Source organism: Hordeum vulgare, chromosome 3H, assembly GCF_904849725.1.
Source record: "Hordeum vulgare subsp. vulgare chromosome 3H, MorexV3_pseudomolecules_assembly, whole genome shotgun sequence".
In the NCBI taxonomy this organism is placed as follows: domain Eukaryota; kingdom Viridiplantae; phylum Streptophyta; class Magnoliopsida; order Poales; family Poaceae; genus Hordeum; species Hordeum vulgare.
In genome coordinates this window covers 569829751-569835559 of record NC_058520.1, presented here as the reverse complement: position 1 = coordinate 569835559, position 5809 = coordinate 569829751, and positions in this window count along the sequence as shown.

Genomic DNA, 5809 nt, shown 5'->3' with positions numbered 1-5809 from the left:
TTGTCGTCGGTATGGATCTTCTTAAGTTTCAGCAACTTGGAACTCACAACATCTCGAATCCAATGATACATCACATCAATGTGCTTGGTTCGAGAGTGATAGCTTGAATTTTTGGCAAGGTGGATAGCACTTTGACTGTTGCAAAACGGAACATCCTTCTCTTGCTTCATGCCGAGCTCTTGCAAGAAGTTCTTCAAACACAAAACTTCATTGCCAGCATCAACTGCTGCTATGTACTCAGCTTCTGTAGTTGATGTAGAAACACATTTCTGCAATCTTGATTGCCATGCCACTGCTCCCCCTGCATAGGTCATCGGGTATCGAGATGTGGGCGTCCTATGATCCTTGTCACCCGCGTAATCTGCATCAGTATAGCCCTGCAATGCAGGATCACCACTTCCAAAGCATAAACAAGATGTAGAAGTTCACTTGAGATACATGAGAATCCACTTCACTACTTCCCAATGAGCTTTACCTCGATTTTTCATGAACCGGCTAACAACTCCAACTGCATAGGCAATATCAGGTCTAGTGCATACCCTGGCATACATCAAACTGCCCACAGCATATTGGTAAGGCACTTTCCTCATTTCTTATTTCTCCTTCTTACTTGTAGGGCCCTGCCTTGAATTCAGTTTGTGATGGCCTGCAAGCAGAGAGATAACAATTTTTGCATCTTTCATATTGAACCTTTCAAGTACCTTCTCAATGAATCTTTGCTCTGATAGCCAAAGCAGCTTCTTTGATCTATCACGGTAGATCTTCATGCCAAGTATTTGCTTAGCTGGCCCTAAATCCCTCATGGCAAATGAGTTACTCAATGCCTTCTTGAGGAGATCAATCCTCTTTGTGCCATTTCCAACAATCAGCATATCATCGACATACAACAAGAGAATAATGAAGTCACCCTCGGTGTACCTCTTCATAAAGACACAATGACCAGGTTGTGCTTTATGGTAACCAAGCCCAGTCATAAAAGACTCAAACTTCTTGTACCACTGCCGAGGAGCTTGTTTCAAGCCATACAAGCTCTTCTTCAATTTGTAAACTAAATGCTCCTTGCCTGCAACCATGAATTCTTCTGGCTTGTCCATTTATATCTCCTCATCTAGGTCACCAAGCAATAATGCAGTTGTTCAATTTCCAGGTCCATGGTGGCTGCCATGCCAAGCACAACTCGGATTGAAGACATCTTGACCATCGGAGAGAATATCTCATCATAATCAATGCCTTTTTTCTGACTGAAACCTTACACAGCCAATTTGGCCTTATACCTTGGGTGTGAGGTGTTTTCTTCAGTCTTCACTCTGTAAACCCACTTGTTCTTGAGTGCTTTCTTGCCCTTTGGTAGATTCACCAACTCAAAAGTATCAATCTCATACAGGGATTTCATCTCATCATGCATGGCTTCTGACCATTCTTGCTTATTCTCATCACACATTGCCTCCTGATAGCATGAGGGCTCACCTGCATCAATCATCAACACATATTGATGTGCTCGATACTTAGAAGAGGGAATGCGACCTCTATCACTTCTTCTTTTTTGCTGCACTGGTGGTGAATCGGGTGGATTTTTGTTGGCATCATTATTACCAACTTCTTCATCATCCTCACTTGATGGCTGCTCGTCACTTTGACTTGTACTGCCTTGGTCAGTTACATATCCACTATCTTCAGTATCATCATCTCCCCCATGATTGTCATGCATGAGAGGAGGACTAATTGGATCCATGTCAACCCGAGGTGTGTTGGTCATTGGCTTCTCTGGTTTCCTGGTATCTTTTATTGCTCATCTTCAATGAACACCACATACCGGCTTCTCACAATTTTCCTATTGACTAGATCCCACAACCTGTAGTCGAACTCTTCACTTGGTTGGCTGAGGTAAATGCACTGCTTTGTCTTGCTATCAAGCTTGGATCTCTCGTCCCTTGGGACATGTACAAATGCCCTACAACCAAAGACCTTCATGCGCTTGTATGATACCTCCTTCCCTCACCGAACTCTTTGAGGAATATCACCTGCAAGAGGAACTCAGGCGATAGGTTAACCACATACATAGCATTCATCAATGCTTCAGCCCAAAAAGAATTAGGTAAATGAGCATGAGAGAGCATAGTTGTGACCCTCCCTGTGAGTGTCTTGTTCGTTCTCTCAGCAAGACCATTGAGCTGAGGTGTCTTTGGTGGACTCTTCTCAAGTCTGATGCCAAACTTCCTGCAATACCTTTCAAAAGGACGTCGGTATTCACCACCATTGTGTGATCTCACACACTTCAATTTCCTGCGAGTTTCTCTCAACTTTGGCATGGAATTCCTTGAAGGCTTCAAGCGTCTGGTATTTGTATTTCAGCACATACACAAAAACCTGTCTAGAATGGTCATCAATAAAAGTCACAAAATATAATGCTCCACCATGAAAGTTTTCAGTCATGGAGCAATCATTAGTGTGCATGGTATCAGGAACATTTTTTGCACGGTGTGGAGGGGGTGTACGAAATGCAACCCTATGTTGTTTGCCAGCAAAACAATGTGCACGGGGTTTCAAGGATATACCTTTCAACTCAGGGAGGTACTCTATGCGAGCAAGAGCATGCAGGCCCTTCTCACTCATATGCCCAAGCCTCTTGTGCCATAATTCCATCGAAGTGTCTTTTCAGAAAAGTTCAACACCTCATTACACAACCTGGTTTTAGTCACATAGAGATTACCTTGCCTACTTCCTCGAGCCACAATCAAAGAGCCTTTGGTGAGCTTCCACTTTCCTTCACCAAAATAACTAGGATGTTTGATACATCAAGCTTGCCCACTGACGATAAATTCAGCCTTATATTGGGAACGTGCCTCACATCATCGAGCACCAACCTCCAACCTGTATTTGTTTCAATGCATATAGAGCCCTTGCCAACAATTGTTGATGAACCACTATTTCCCATCCTTACTTGGCTAGTGACACCACTAGTGTAAGATGTGAAATACTCTTTGTGTGATGTGATGTGTAAGGATGCACCTGAATCCACAACCCAACTCATGGCAAATCTGTTGCAGTCATGGCTGAGCTGCTCTCAGCCTTTTGCTCGGTTTTCTTTGCAAGTTTCCCCTCTGCAAGCTCTCTTTTGTACTTCCTGCACTCAATCTTTATGTGTCCCGGATTGCCACAATGAAAGCAAGTAATATTTTTTCTCTGTTTTGATTTTGATGTCCCCTTGGATTTATTTCTACCTTGTTGAAATCTAGTGTGACCACGTCCACGATTCTCATTCTTCCCATGGGTTTCAGCCACATACACATCAGAAGAAGAGGCATCACCCTTTTCCTTCTTTCTGGATTCTTCATTCAGCATGTTGTTCTTCATCATCTCCAAAGTCAGCTTCCCGTCCTAAGCTGAATTGCTAAGTGACACAATAAGTGTGGTCCAACTATCAGGCATGGAACTCAGCAGCAATAATGCTTGCACCTCATCCTCAAAGTTGATCTTCATGGCTGAAAGTTGATTTGTATGGCATTGGAAGACATTCAAATGCTCAATCACACTTGTGCCATCTTCGTACTCAAGCTCTGCAAGTCTTTTGATCACCGATGTCTTCCTCTCATACATAGACTCCAACTTATGCAACGTCTCATATGCATTGGTGTAATTTGCAACATGGTGAAATATATTGTGGTTTATGTACAACTGAATCATACCTACTACCTTTCTGTGCAGCACTCTCCATTCTTCTTCCGTGAGTCTTGTGGGTATCTTGTCTTTCACAATTGGCTCATACAAATCCTTGGAATAATGTATGTCTTCCATCATGGACTTCCATAATGAGTAATTGGAAGAATCAAGTTTTATCATGCCACTTGTAGTAGCGCCTTCTTCCAAAGCCATTATGAGCAACAAGGATCATTACTTAGCACAGAAGGAAACATATGCAGCAACATATATGAAGGAGAAAATGTTACTCAGGACACAAGACACTCCTCAGACAAGTGTCTTGTGGTAGGAGTAACTTTCTTGACAACAACAATCATCAACAAAGAGACACCCGATTTTTACGTGGCAAACCCCTCAACTTGAGGGTGAAAACCTCGGGTCGAAGCCACCCAAATCCTCTTGCACTATTATGAAATGTGGTATACAACAAGTTTCTTATCTAAATAGCACTGGAGGATCTCATACATCAAGATTTCTGAATATTGGATGAGCACAACAAGATTTGGGGCTCAAGAGCTAGGGATTGGAACAATCTCACCAAAGATGGTGGAACCACAACTTGAATGAGACAAGGTAGTGGATCTCGGTCATCACAACCTTGGGGAGGAGCTCCCTTTGCTTCTTCCTTCAATCTTTCTTTTTTTCCCTTTCTCACTTGGTTTCCTCTCTTCTTCTCCAATGAAGGTTGAACTGATTTTTGTCACACTAGGTGGTGGCTGCTGGATGAAGGGTAAAGCACCCCCATCCACTCATGTGCAAATACCGAAATGACCCTAGGTCATAACCCTAATGGGTAGTGGGCTTCTGCACTTCATTTGGGCTATCTAAAGGCCTCAAATAGTCATCTCCTCATAGCCCACATGAGGAGGATATCCCAACAAAATTTCTAACTCAATTTTGACTATCTAATGGAAAATCTAATAACTAGATAATTGCTCGTGCTATTCAAATGGCAAACTACGAGATAAACAGTGAATTAGTTAGTCACATGATTTTCCCACACACAAGAAGGTTAGTCACACGTATGGTAACAGTTTAGAGGGCTTCCCATAAAAACAGTTTAGAGGGCTTAATGGTTACCGGACCAATTTTGACGCCATGGGAGCAACTCGTTTCTCTCAGACACATGGACATGCAAAAAGTTACTGGAATCTGGCCCCACGTCCTATTACCTTCTTTTGCACATCATCTAATCCATCGCAAGAGCAGAGCAGGTGTTCCATCTCGATACGTCTAGTCTCACGCCTATTCTCCTACCCACCGTGTATCGCTCGTCGATATGGTCGACAGAGGCTCATAAAGAACTGACAAGATGGCATTCAAATGCACACTCCAACGATCAGGATTTCGTCCATTATTGTGCTCGTCGTGTGAAACTTTGCACTCTCATGGATGTGGCATTGACACATCTGATGGGTTATATGTAACTTACTAAATTTATAGTTTCCGAAGACTGTCCAATGACCTTGTGTCTATGATCGTTCTTTCTTTTTTAACATAGCACAATCTCAAATGCTTACATACATTCATACACTCATTTCTACAAAGGCATCACACATAGCCTACAATATATTGAGATACGAGTTCAATGCCAAGTTCATGACTTGAATCCTAGCGGGCTGATTCCACCACAAGGAACCTAACCATTTGAGCTACGTTCAGTTTTGTTATGTTATGCTCCAAATTCAAGTATAAAAAGAAAGGCTAACTTCTAGCGAGCGAGCAGAGCGAGGCCTCTCGTTGGTAGGCTTCGGCCAAAGTGGATCAGTATTGACCTAAGTCATGTGTGTTATATATACCTCTTGTAAGATGCCGCACCGGATAAGTTGATCGGTTATAAATCCCCAGCATTTGTAACCTCTCCCGGTATAGTGAAGTTGGCTCGCTAGCGTCCATGGTTTTTCCCCTTTGCCTTGAAGGAGTTTTCCACGTTAAAATCTTGTGTCTCCTGTATTTTCCCGTCGTTTGATATATTGTATCAGAGCCTTGTTTCTGACAATGATTTCAACGCCATGGCATCGATGAAGTTTGATCTTCAACTACTGGATTAGGACACCAGGTTTTCCTTGTGGCAAGTGAAGATGCACGCAATGCTGGTGCATCCCGATCT